General features: G+C 39.1%; 1 long non-coding RNA gene across 1 annotated transcript; it reads right to left on the minus strand.

Moving 5' to 3' along the window:
• Positions 1-6,684: 6,684 nt before the first annotated feature.
• Positions 6,685-7,816, minus strand: LOC138913088 (uncharacterized). Its single transcript, XR_011418667.1, has 3 exons — positions 7,158-7,816; positions 6,848-6,965; positions 6,685-6,779 (listed from the first exon to the last, which is right to left on the minus strand). It is a non-coding gene; the product is annotated as an uncharacterized lncRNA (long non-coding RNA).
• Between the last annotated feature and the right edge of the window lie 6,656 nt (positions 7,817-14,472).

Below are 14,472 nucleotides of genomic sequence, written 5' to 3' on the forward strand. Positions count from 1 at the left end.
TTTACACATACTGCGCTCTGCTCGTGCCAACGAAAATGGTCTCCCCTTGCATTGGGCAGAAACCGGTTCGCGTTACGCATCCAATGGGTGGACGGTTCGAGTGAGACAACCGTAGTGCTGCCCGTACATAAGTCGGAAAACAGGGGCGGTTCCAATTGGGAAGCACTGGGTGTGGCCTTCCGCGATGTCAGATGGCACCAGCTGCTACCTGCCGCTCCGTCGCTGCTGCTGCAACTCGACAAATTTATGTAAAAGTGAAAATTTTTTAATAAACATTTTCATTTTCAGGCGGAAGTTCCGATTGCCGGGGCTAATCAGACCTAGCGCACTTCGGGATCTGGAAATGGGAAATATTTGCAATGGGCTCCACGCCTGATTGATTCCTTTACCATGTGGCCATTGCCAATTGCCATTGGTTCGGTGGTTCTTGGTTTCGGCTCGGTTTATTCTGTTTGCGCCTGCAAATTAATTTCCATTCTTTGCTAAATGGTTGAGTGCGCGAGTTTTAATTAAAATTATGTTGGTTTGAGTTGGACATCGATGGGGAAAAGTGGATTGATAGGAAGGGCGTGTACCTATTATTATTGCAATATTATTTTCCGAAATACAAAATGCTGTCGGAATGATTATATTGATACATTTTCGGTGTAGACGTATGTATATAAGCATATCTGCATACTAAAATTTCGCGTTTAACGGGTGGTATTTGGGCAATCGCGGTTTGAAAAAAATAGCAACATTTAATTTTTTGATTTAAGATATCTTCGAGGGTCTGTGCTCAGTTTTAATAAAACCAATGCAAAAAGATTGCCTAGATGCCCTTCTACATAATTGCATTTAAGGTTCCGTCATAATTTGAGTCAATCAAAGCCTATAAGCCATTGAAGTTCTGTGTAATCATTATAATTTAAAAGATAGGAATTACAATTTAATGATTACACTATGCAACATCTAAAATGTACCTCGATGGATGCTATTTATTTGAATTCGTTACGAGTTCCTAAGATAAACTGCGTTTTTTAAAAAGTTCCTCGACGCAAGGATTCTTAGCACAAGGACCTCAAAGTTCGAAAAATGCTAAAATTGGGAGGTCTTAGAGGCAAACGGAATAATGGTTTGTTTTAAGGTTAACGTTTTTTAAAAGATACACTCTTTATCTTTCAAACCCCATACTTAGAAAAATTTTAGGATTAGGGGAGAGTGGGGGAATTTCGTCAGCATTTTTTCAAAGCTATTTTTTGTCCATCTTGAGACACGTTATCATATTTCTATTTTTATTGTTGAATGCGGTTAGCACCAAGCTTTAAAATGTGACATTCCCCTATTTTTTTAATTAGCTTGGTGATTTATAAAAAAATAAAATGTAAAACCAATATACTGGGGCAATCTCACCACACAGGGGGGTAAAATCACCACACAACTGGGGAAATTTCGTCACCTGAAAAATGTAGGGAGTTTAACGCCTGAAAATATGCTACACTGATCAAGCGTACCATTTTTGTTGACGTCCTATATTTGTTGCTGCTGCTGGTAGTCTGTTCGTTAGCCAGCTCGTCAAATATAAAAATATGTATTTAAAATAGGTGCGAAATTACCCTTAGCGTAGGGTGGCGAAATTTCCCCAGACCGTACTTTTTTAGAAATAATTATTTTTCTTGCGAAATTAGGCGCGAAGTTAAAAATCACTGACGCAGAAATGCACATTATAGCACTGTGTATTATATAAAAAATCGTGTATCTTATTCCTTTTGAATTGTGGCATACAGAAAAAATTTCGTCGAGAACTAAATGTAGCTTTTGAACTGTTAAAACACATTTAATATTATAGCTTAATTATCTTGGCCTTCTGTGCAAAACAAGTGCATTGGTTGTGTCTGGCCGTCTTGAAGGACTAAAACAAAAAAATTATATATTTTTACGACTTATGGATTCCGAGATATTGCAGGTGACGAAATTGCCCCTGTGACGAAATTCCCCCACTCTCCCCTACTTTTAAAGGGAAAAATAAATTCTAGAAAACAAAGTCAAAAAATCTTAAAATTATTCTATGTATGGGGTTTGAAAGATAAAGAGTGTATCTCTTAAAAACTTTAACCTCAAAACAAACCTTGATTCCGTTTGCCTCTAAGACCTCCGAAAAGTTCGCCAATTTCAGCATTTTTCGAACTTTGAGGTCCTTGTGCTAAATATTCCTTGCGTCGGGGAACTTTTTGGTAAACGAAGTTTAACTTGGGAATACGTCACGAATTTAAAAATATAGCATCCATCGAGGTAAATTTAAAAAGCATTCATTTTGTTGCACAGTGTTATTTATACAGCCAAACAATTTTGATCACAATTGAACGACAACACAAAGAAACTTGGTAAAATTAACCAAGATAATATAGCCATGTCTGTCTGTCCGTCTGTCTGTCTGTCTGTCCGTCCGTATGAACGCTGAGATCCCGGAAACTACAAAAGCTAGAAAGTTGGGATTACCCACACATATTCTTGGGCTTCCTACGCAGCGCAAGTTTATTTTAGCCGAGCGCCACGCCCCCTCTAACGCCCACAATCGCCCAAAAACGTTTTTAATATGTGGCTAGCGCCCACATTTTTAAAGATTTTGGAGTAGTATAAATGCAATGTTGTTGCGTTTATTTATACCTATCGAAGTGATCGAAGAAATTTTTCAATTCGGACCATTCGTTAAAAAGTTATGCCCGATAAAAGTTTTTATTCTCTATCTCCCTTGCACTCCCTCTAGCTGAGTAACGGTCAGATACCCGTCTACAGCGTTCTCTCTTGTTTTTTGAAAATTTGATTTGCTGAACCGTTTTGGAGATATATGAAAATAGCGATTCTTCGCAATAAAACGTGAAAAATGTCGAATAAAGTTAGTCCGTAATTTTTTCAAAGAAGCTCTAAAATGTTGGGTTTTTGTTTAGAAAAAACTATCTTATAAATATTAACATCAAGTTTACATTTCGATTAGGTTACAATTATTAAAAAATTACCATTTAACTTGGACCTGCATGATAAACTATTGTTTGGGGCATATGTTTTTGTTTAAATATAATATTTATACGACCCTTGACTTATAAAAAGGATAATTTTAAGTTTAAAACGCTTTTAAATGAAAAAAAAGAATGATTTAAAACAAGCATCGACAAACCGAATTAAAATAAAATATGTAAATTGTTTAAAAATACATTTTATGTGTATTAATAAATGCTGGGTGATCTTAAATTATAGTTATTTGGAACTTCTTTCACTGCCTTCTTACTTGTTGTCAAATATTTATAACATTTTTTTCAGCTGACATTGTTAGTCTTAAAAGTATTTTTTAACTGCCCTACATATTTTCTGCACTTATGTATATCAAAATGCGAATACCTTAACAATTTTGCAACACTTAAATTATATTTTTGGTCTCATAAGTAAATCCGCAATAATATTTATTCTCACTCACCTTATCACATTATGGGACCTTTCCCTGCCATTTCCAGGCCACGGAAACTATTTTCGCGGCTCATTTAACGGGGTCGTTTTACCCAAGAAGAGAAATCATAAAAAGCACATAAAAATACACATTTTTATTGCTTGCGGGCAGCTTGTAAGTATCACACTTCAGCAGGAGTTTCAGACACAGTTAAACCAATTTGCAACTCATTCCAGAAACCGCCCTTCCTTGGCATTAAGTATATCAAATTTGCCACGATTACCGAGATGCCTCACTGCATTCACGCCCGTGGGCTGGACCCGAAAAAAACGAGATGGAAAAGGGAATACATTCGAAACTCATTTCCTGCCTGAGAAAAATTATGAAAAAATTCAAAAAGCTGGAGCCGCCTGAAGCTTTGGGTCAGGAAGATGGCAAGATAGAAAGACAAAATGCTGACAAACTGCTGAGTGAATGTGGATGTGGCCCCAGCTCCTTTCGCAGCAAACTGTTATCATAAATAAAGTCAGGCCAAATGTCAGCGACAGGCCTCATATCATAAAGCAAATGCAAGTGGCGCAGTGAATCGAAATCGAGGCATCGGCATTCAGTTTGGCCGAAACCATTCACGATTTATTGTCCGATATGCGATGCACTTTTCCCTCCGACAGCCAAACAGTCAAACTGCAAAACTGCCCAACTGCCCAGCTCCTTTTTGCTGTCTCTCTGTTAAACTGAATTGTTTCCGGGAACTGAACCAGCAACAATGGCAACAGCAAAGCGCTGAAAAGCTTGTAAAACATTTGTAGCAACTGCGACTCGAGAGTTCGGACCCGGAGTCCCGAGTTGGCCAATGGACGTGCCACTGGCAGCTACTGTTGACCACGTTCACCGCCGAAAATGTTTTATTCATAAAGCTTAGCGACAAGATCGTCGCCCGTTCGATGTTGCTGCCGGGCCGTTGATGTTGCTGCTGTGTCGGGATGTTGCCGCCGTTGCTGGTGTGCGGAGCTGGGTCCAAAGGCAAACCTATGCTAATTCCACATGCAACTTATCAGCCGACGCGCATCTTGTCAAGGAGCTGTTGTGTGCGGCTGTTAGAAATGGATTCGAAGCCAGCTACAGCTCCATCTCCATCTCCTTCTCCATAACCATATCCATATCCATCTCCGACTTCGGAAACTCGCCGAGGGGTGCTAATCGCCAAATTTACAACTTGATGCAAAAGTTTGCCCCGCAAATGGGCCAGAAAACAAAACGACCGCACTGCCAAAAGTAGGTGGGGCTGGTGGGCGATGGGCTGGGTGGGTTATTTTCGAGTTCGCCTGGACAAACTATAAAAATAAAGTAAAGGGGTGTGGTGGGGGTGTTGTGCCAGACCGGAAAGTGTCCACACTTTCACCCGAAAAGCAGGCAACGAAAAAAGTAGCATTTGAAAAATGTACTTTTTCACACTCATCGGGGTCGGAGGATAAAGGATACAGAAGATGGTGGGTAGAACTAGCTGCACACTGGAATGGGATCATTGAGACTTACATAAGTTTTAAATCGAACTCTGGTCAAATTATGAATTTTATTTAGCCCCTTATTTTGATATTTACAGTCATTTAAAACATTCCCTAGAGAATTTAGGTTATGATAAATTCTGATATACTCAGAGGTTAAGAGTACATCAGAATTTTTAAAATAATAAATTCTTTTAAAAACATTTTTTTATTACAAATAAATTAAAATAGTAATATTGGGTTGGAACCACGTAAAAATTTTTTTTTCTGAAATACGTTTACCTAAATACTAACACCATATTCTCTTTAATGAACGTTTTTTATTCGCAAAGTTTTCCATTGAAATGAGTACCTGCCCCTAGTTTATAAATTTACAATATTTTTTTATTTTCAACTTAATTTGTGGTACCAGTGTGCCGCGCCCTCTTTGGTTTATTTTGGGGGTACGTTTGTTCCAGAGTCCAGGACGCATAGTGTTAGTTACAAGACACATAACACTTTGTTATGCGCGCTTGACAAAGTTGGGAAGCGAGACAAACAGCGGCAAAAGTGCTTAGTGCCTTAGTTTAAAGCGAATGGCATCCTTTTTTTCGGAAAAACAGATAAAGCGCACTTTTGCGGGGTGGAAAGTTGGTGGATGTACATATATACCTAGCGAATTGGGTGCTAATATGGTCAAAGCATTGCGCATTGGGTGGAGAAGCTTACCGATTTTTTCGTTGTATTTTATTTTTAAATTTTGAAGATTTGCACATGCTGATAGCGCGCCAGAGAATGGAACAAATAAATCTCAGACAAAGGAAACGGATAACGGATATTTGCGGAATTTACAGACACGTGTGTGGAGAGCGGAAGGCATTTGGAAACCGTTTAGCGGGGTGACTTTTCCCGCATATGCCGCAGGATATCCCAAAACCCATATGGTGTGGGAAATTAAGAGGAAGGGGGCCTCATGGTTTTGGAACCAGGCTGCGAAAGTGCCAAAATGCCAGGCGCGACAAGCTCCAACACCTGAAACCTGCACATCGAACAATCATCGCCACATCCCTGGACCCATGATCATGATCCATGATCCACTCGTTGCAGACGCACAAAAACCGCCATCGGCTCTGGCAAAATGTCAACTTTATTAAAAGAAATTATAAATTGGTATGCCAGTCCCGAGTCTCAAGTTTCGAGTCAGGAGTCCCAGTCACCACTTCACAGACACCGCGCGCAAAATTCCAGGCTCACACATCATTAAACGAGCAAAAAACTGAAAGATCCATGCAGTCAGTTCTCTAGTGAAACGGTCGGGAGTTTCGGGCCCAAGTGCCGCAGCCTTTGTCCAAGCCCATTACAATTACTGACAAAAAGCATCAAGGTAGCAATAAAAACAAAGTTCCAGTAGTAGGGCAGCCTCAAAACTTCTTGTTTAACGAAGATGTATTATAGGATGACAAAGTTTTATTCTCAAAAGAAAATATAAATTTACTAAAGTTTATTAGCAATCACAAATATATTAAGCTACTTATACCATTTTAGTACAATCATTTTTCCAATCATTTATAGGACTTTTGAGCAACCTAGCAACTTCCTAGTACTCTTCATACCAACCTCTGTCCCAAAAACTGTTCAAGAATCTTTATCAACGCAGAAAAAACACACGCGCACAGGAACGAAAAGCTCATGTCAGCCCATTTAGAATTATGATAGAGTTTTGATGTTGTCATAAAAAAATTTAATTGAAATACCAAAAATGGCAATGGAAACCGACCAAAGGAGATGGAAGCAAAGCTGCAAGAGGATACCAAGGAGCATACCAACGAGGCAACCAGGCAGCAGATGAAGATGTCAATGCATTGAAGTCCGACCTTTAATGTGTGTATTTTTGGAAGGCATTAAGTATTTATTGCAGACAAGGCCCGCATGTATCACTCACCCGATCCTTGCGGGCCGAGAAAGATGTCAAAATGAGGCCACTTAGGCGAGACATTTCCTCTCTCCATCGGCACAACAAAATCAACTCACAAGGCAGCAAAAACGTGGCTCAGACACCGCTAAAAAGTGAAACGATCGAAAGGATGATGAACCAAGTATAAAAACGAGTAGCAGACCGCTTGCTGGGACTTTCTGAGTGGAGCTTAACTCTTTAAGGTGTTGCGAAGACAAACAAGTCGAGGGCAGTTCGGGGAAAGGGCCGAAACTACCGACCTGGGCCTGGGCCTGGGCCCCAGCCACATTTCAATTACCTTTGTGGGCAGCCATTTAAATGAAAATGCCACACATTGCAGGCGGGCACAAGTCACAGGGCACAGGAGCAGCGGCAACCCAGCGGGGAACCACACATCGCCACATGTGAGGGACCTTTGCGGCACAGGCCGGCAAGTAATCATAATCTTAAGGTAATAACAGGCACATTACATGTCACATTAATAAACGCCGCCGCATTGAAATTAATATCATAATTCATATCGTTATAATTTAGCATGCGCCCCCAACATATCCACCCACTTCCTGGTAGAACCAATTTCCTGGCCGATTCCTTGCCTACTCCTTACAGCCTCCTTACATCCTTATTAATTTTATGTGACTTTTTTTCCAGGGTTGCGACTTTCTCCTTTCTTGATTGTGCGAAAAAATTGCAAGTAATCAGAGTTTTCTTTGCGGGGGTCCACCAACATTTACATGAAAGTCTTTTAAGCTTGATAAATGAGTGGGCTGAAAAGGAAACCTGCTTCGGTGGGTCAACATCTCGGGAAATAGTTCAACTTTGAAATGGTGTCGTATGTGGCGTATGTGTCATTTTAAAACTTGATATTAAAAGCAAAATAACACTCGAAATTTGTTGTACGGTGTCTCCTTTTGACTCTTTTTTATTTTCTATTTGCTTCTTTAAAAATACACGCCTAAAAAACAAAATAAGTTTTATAACCAATTAAACCAATTAAACCAATTATAACAAATTATACATAGTTTATATGACATTGCTCAAGTTTAAAAATCCTGTGCTGAAAAAAACTTTCCATAGACGATTTGCCAGCAATAAATTCGGATCGAAATCAACATCATTATCATTAATCAACTAGAGCTAAAACAACTGGCAGAAATAAGCAATTGAAGCTTTCAGTTCGATTTAGTTTATGATCATGGTCAGTCGGACAACATCTGGTAATGCCGAACTCACAGCAATTGCCTGTGTCGTCGGGACTATTGAATGCATATTGAAAGCGCCGCAGTGGAATGGAAAAAGCAGTTGCAATTGCAACTGCAACCTCAGCGAGACAACCCGGTAAGCAAAATACGATATTGAGACGGCTATCGGGGATTTCGCTGTGTGTGCATTTCATTTCATTGACAGCCTCTGTACAAACGTCAGAAACAATTTAAAATGCCATTTTTACATGACGATTTATTTGTTGACATGCCGGCAGTCAAGTGGCAGCAGTAGAGACTTGGCCAAAAGATATTTACATGGCCAGCAGCTGCAGCTCCGGCCGAAGATGGGATGCGGACAGATTGTGTGTGTTTTGCATGGACAACTTGGTAGATTGGTATAACCCGGCAAACCCGACACTTGTCGCCCAACTATAAATCCTCGACCAGCCTCTAGTCCAACCATTATTTTTCCACTGGTCGGAGCTTCTTTTAAAACTCAATTTGCGCTAATAAATCGCCGAAAAAGCATTCTGACAGCTTATGATGCGCAATGGCGCGGGCATAAATCTCCAAGCGTTTTTTCACCCCCCTCGCATTGATTTCCAGAGAAAATCGGACGCGGCTTTTGCCAAAGCGGGTTGCGAGCCAAAGGATGAAGACGAGGACTCCTGGACAACGTATTCGACGGCATTCGTCATTATTTGTTCATTTTTAGCATTTAACATTCCGCCAGAGTCCGCGGTCCATGCTTTCGATACGGCAAAGTCAAAAGGCCAAGTCAAGCCAAGCCATGCTGTCTCGGATGGTCGGCAGCAGAGGAGTTTAGGGAGGAAAATGAATTGCACAGTGCACTGTGGGGAAAAAGTACTTTATTTTTGGTGTAAAGGCAAAAATTAAAAGTTAATAATTTAAACAACAAATATTTTTTTAATACTATTTTATACCCGTACTCGTAGAGTAAAAGGGTATATTGTATTTGTGCAAAAGTATGTAACAGCTAGAAGGAAGCGTTTACGACCCCTTAAACTATATATTCTTGATCAGGGTCACTAGCCGAGTCGATCCAGCCATGTCCGTCTCTCCATCTGTCTGTCTGTATGAACGCTGAGATCTCGGAAACTACAAAAGCTAGAAGGTTGAGATTTCCCACACATATTCTTAGGCTTCCTAAGCAGCTCAAGTTTATTTCAGCCGAGCGCCACGCCCCCTCTAACGCACACGATCGCCCACTAACTATTTTAAAATGTGTCTGGCGCCCACACCTTTAAAGAGTTCCGATAAGTATAAATGCAATTTTATTGTGTATTAGTATACATCTCCCATCTCCCTCGAACTCCCATTAGCTGAGTAAAGGGTGTTACACACAAAAAAATTTGCTTGGTAAAATTGACCAACAAAGATAGTTACGTAACTATTAAAATAGTTACGTGTATTTTCTTTTTGCTTTGGGTTTGTGTCTTTGCTAATTGTGTGTATTTTGTTGTTGTGAAATGACTATTTACTTAGTAGAATTGACAATTTTGCTGGTTGGGGCCTGTTTGACAATTATTACAGTTGATTTTACCAAGTTTTTTCTTTGTGTGTAGATAGTCGGGACACCCACACGACTATAGCGAACTGTCTAGTTTTTTTTAGAATTTAATAAAAAGTGAAAATAAACTTTTTTGGTGACAAATGTACACGATTGTCTTAGCTGAAACCTGGCTTAAGCCTGGCCTCTAATGTTTTACTCAAAAGTTTTGTTACTTAAAAATAATTTTATAAAAATAAAGAAAAATTTTTGTTAACAAGTGTGGGTGTGGGGCGTCCCAACTTACAGACCTCTCCCCTTTCTTTCGTTTTATTATTTCAAATTTTTGATATTTATTGCTTTAAGAAAATAGTAAAAAAAATAAATAAATCTTAAATATATGTTTGATGACAATGTTTGATAGACAATTTACGCTTAGCGACCCACTGTACTGGTCGCAGTTCGATTTGAATTGCCCTTTTCGACCATTTCGCTTAGGTGCTTGGCCCTCGTATTGTGTTCAATTTTTGTCAACAACTTCCTTTGCCGTAATCCCGTTCTCCTTGCTTTCCCTCTCATTCTCATTCTCATTCTCCATCATCATCATCGTCTCTCGGTCTTGTCGTCATAGTGTCTACCGTAAACACTTTCGAGGGGAAAATTTGGGATAGGGACTCAGACTCACCTTTGTAAGTTGTATCCTACCCCCTTGGACTAATTAATTCCCCACGGGCAACACTTTATATTCGCCGGTGTGCAATACGTAGCCCAAAATCAATTTAAGTACGCTCCAAGCTCCATTGTATGGAAAAACTACGACAGGGACAAATATTGTTTTTCCGTTTTCCCTGGAAAAATGCGAATTTAATCGCTTACAAATACAAGAGCTGAGAAATCCTCACAGACACACACAGGTGTTCGATAATAATTTTTCAAGTTGACAACAACTATGCCAATTCAATGCCACCCATTCCCCTCCATATCCGATCCCTTTTCGCGAATATCACACTTTAAAAAATTGTAGGAGTTCAAAAATGTTTTATCTCAAAAGAAAACCAATTGAAGCGAATTTTAAAGTAAACTATCTACCCAGAGGCGTAGACAGAGGGGGAGGGTTTTTTGTGAAATCATAGGCAAAATATGGTTTTCAAAAGTATGCCACAGAAAATAAGTACTGATAAAATAAAAAAAATTATTTTTCAAGTATTTACAATATAGATCATGTGCTTATTATTGAAAAAACACTTTTGTATTGACGAAGGGCTTAGTATTACTTAAATTATTCCATCGAAATGATTCTTCCTCAGTGTAGCTCTGTGTCTGCTCCAGTTTTGGCTGCTGCTCTTGTGTCCGGCTGCGAATCCGAGGCGATCCGAGGAATTCCAACTGTGCGCTCAATTGTTGCAACCCGAACAAAAAAAGGCCGAGTCCCGACCAAGCTCAAAGATTCTTTATAAGCGCAGGCACAAAGTCAAAGACAATCAAAATATTTGCATATTACCAATTTTATATGCAAATATCTCCATGTCAGTCGTGAGCCGACAACGACAACGGCGGCAAAGGCAGCGACGTCGCTTTGGCTAGGACTGTCTTGGTCAACTTCCCTCTCTCCTGCCACTTTTCAACGATGTCTCCCCCTGTACCCGGCAGTTTTTTTGGTACTCTCGTTTTGGGGCCGCTTTGGCGGCTTGGAAGTTTACATTTCTACTTTACACAGAAGCAAAAACACGAGTAGCGGCAGCGGCAAAAAATACGCTTCACACAAAGCCCTGGGTTTTCCACGGAGAGAAGGTGGAATGCACAGCGAAAATCAAAATTCGAAAGTTTGTTATTGAATTTGAAAATTTTGCTAATGGAATAGTTTAATTTTTTTTCGTTTTCTTTTGGAAATACTAACACAGGAAATTGCTGTTACAAAAGTATGCAACAGGAAGAAGGAAGCGTTTCCCACCCCCTAAGGTATATATATTCTTGATCAGGATCACTAGCCGAGTCGATCTAGCCATGTCCGTCTGTCTGTCTGTCCGTCCGTATGAGCGCTGAGATCTCGGAAACTACAAAAGCCAGAAAGTTGGGATTAATCACAAATATTCCTGCGCTTCCTATGCAGCGCAAGTTTGTTTCATCCAAGCGCCACGCCCACTCGAAGTAATCCACTATAGCATTCTATCTTGTTTTCATTTAAGAGGGTTTACCCGTGTCCCGGTCTCTTTTGTAAGATTTTTTTTTCCGAAAACTGCTGGGAAGAACTTTGATTTGAATTGAATTTAAAAAAATCATTTGAATCTATAGGGGGATTCCCTAAACTGTTGAATTGCTGAATTGTTGAATTTTGGTCAGCTGTTCCATACACCCAGAAAAAAAAATGACCTAAAATGTCAAAAAATGGCCTAGAATTTAGGTAAAATTGGCCTAAAACTGGAGCTAAGTCCTTGAATGGCCTAAAAAAAAAAAAAAAAAAATTAGGATACCATGACCTAAAATTTTAGGCCATTAAAGGCCTAAAATGGGGGTAATTTTTGGCCTAGATTTTAGGTAATTGGCTGCCTAAAAATATATGAGAAAACCCCTATCCAATATTTTAGGCCTTCTTTGGCCTAAAAATATGTACTGAAAAATTTATAATATTATAAAGTAAATACAGAAAAGTTTATAGCTAACTCGAGGTCAATGTCGGGCTTAGTCTTCAAGAAGTCGTCATTATGCCAACACACAAAAAGGAGCGAGGAGGCTTCACAGTTCAGCAGTGAAATCGCTGTTTTATTCAACGATCAAAGTGGGTTACCATGCAAGCCGCGCTATAACTGGTTGGGAATTATAGCGTCGCCAAAACGGTATCAGAGTTCCGTGCAAATTTATTTAGGTAAAAGGCATTAATTTTAAGGCCCACGCTGACCTAAAATATTAGGCTTTACGGGACCTAAATAGTAGGGCAAATATACCAAAAATTTAAATTTTTAGGCAGTACATGACCTAAAAAGGAACTTTTAGTCCATTTAAAATGTTTTAGGCTATGCATGACCTAAAATGTTGTCCATCATTTTTCTGGGTGTACAAAGTCAACTTTCAGAAATTTCAGCAATTCAACAGCCTTGTGGCTGTCAGAGTTGTCACCTTATTTTATTAAAAGTCATGGCAACTCTGTAACAATTTAGTATCAGCAGTACGCTTTTTTTATTTCAAAATCAACTTAGAAAGCATGTTGGTAGTTCTTTTTATCTTGGTAACAATTGTAGGCAGTAACTAGCAATAATAAATCAAATTTTACATGCTTTAAGTTCCGTGAAACTTTTCAACAAACAACAGCTGTTTGAAATTTCAACAGGAACCATTTTGGGTCGTTCCCGTAATTCCTGAAATTTTTTGTTGAATTTTCAACAATTCAGCAATGCAACAGTTTAGGGAATCCCCCTTATGTTATAGGTGCAATTTATGCAAAACAAGAGAGAACGCTATACTCGGGTTTATGTCCCGACTATCTAATACTAGGGAGTGCGAACGGGTTGGTATCCTGGCTATCTAATAAACGTAACTCAGCTAAAGGGAGTGCGAGGGAGATAGATATATAAACAATTTTGATTGCGTATAAATTTTTAATGAATGGTCCGATTTGAAAAATGTCTTCTACATTTCGATAGGTATAAATATACACAACAAAATTGCATTTATACTTCTCGAAAATCTTAAAAGATGTGAGCGCAGGACACATTTTAAAATTATAAGTGGGCGATGGGGGGCGTGGCGCTCGGCTGAAATAAACTTGCGCTGCGTAGGAAGCCCAAGAATATGTGTGGGAAATCTCAACCTTCTAGCTTTTGTAGTTTCCGAGATCTCAGCGTTAATATGGACAGACAGACAGACGGACATGGCTATATCGACTCGGCTAGTGACCCTGATCAATAATATATGTACTTTATATGGTCGGAAACGCTTCCTTCTAGCTGTTACATACTTTTGCACAAATACAATATACCCTTTTACTCAACGAGTAACGGGTATAAAAATAGAACAAATTTTTTTGTACTTTAAATTTTAACCTTAAAAAAATGTTATTCATAACGCCATTTCCGCTGTAATCAAAATTTATAAATTCCTTCGTCTAAACATTTCTTAATTTTTTGATTTTAGACCACCGCAAGACACTTCAAATAGATAGATGTCTATATATATAATAACTTTTATAGTAAACTTAGTAAAGATTAAAAAGCGAAAGACTTGGCGGAATAAGAAATTGATCTTTAGGGATCAGTGATCATGTTCAATAATGTTGTTATACTAAAATAAAAAATACGTAGCCATAAATAAAAATAAATTAAAATATGCATTAAACGTTAAGAATTTTCCACGACTTTTTTTTTCACTGTAGGAAACGGGTAAGTGGAATTGTACTTACTTGCCAGCAAGTGGTGTGACAATCGCACGTAAAAGTGCAACGGTCTCTTTGGGGTTAAGTCAGCCCCAAAAAAGCAGCAGCCGACGCACGACAATTGAAGAGGGGGAAATTTAGGAGGGGAGTTTGGAAGATCCAGAAGCCGAAAGAGGGGGAATTGGGATACGAAGACGGCGTGGAGTTCAAAAGTTCGCTTCAAGCGGCTGACGATGGGCCTAAGGGCAAGGGCACAAACCATAAGGGGACTTCTAGAAATAGCGTAGAAGTGATATATTTATGCCAAGACCATATGGGCAATTAAACAATCGTTACTCAGGCTGAATTGATGGGTTGAAGGATGTGGGGCATTCCTCAGGTCGTTTCACATTCCTAAGATATCAGTATCAGTTGAAATAACAAATGGACAACATGGGTTATACAACGTATAATGCTATTTGTAGTTCCTTTTTTTTCTCATCGCCTAGTTAGAAATTAAATATAACACTCTTTTAGAAGTTTTAGATTTCAT

Source organism: Drosophila takahashii, chromosome 3L (assembly GCF_030179915.1).
Source record: "Drosophila takahashii strain IR98-3 E-12201 chromosome 3L, DtakHiC1v2, whole genome shotgun sequence".
Lineage (NCBI taxonomy): Eukaryota > Metazoa > Arthropoda > Insecta > Diptera > Drosophilidae > Drosophila > Drosophila takahashii.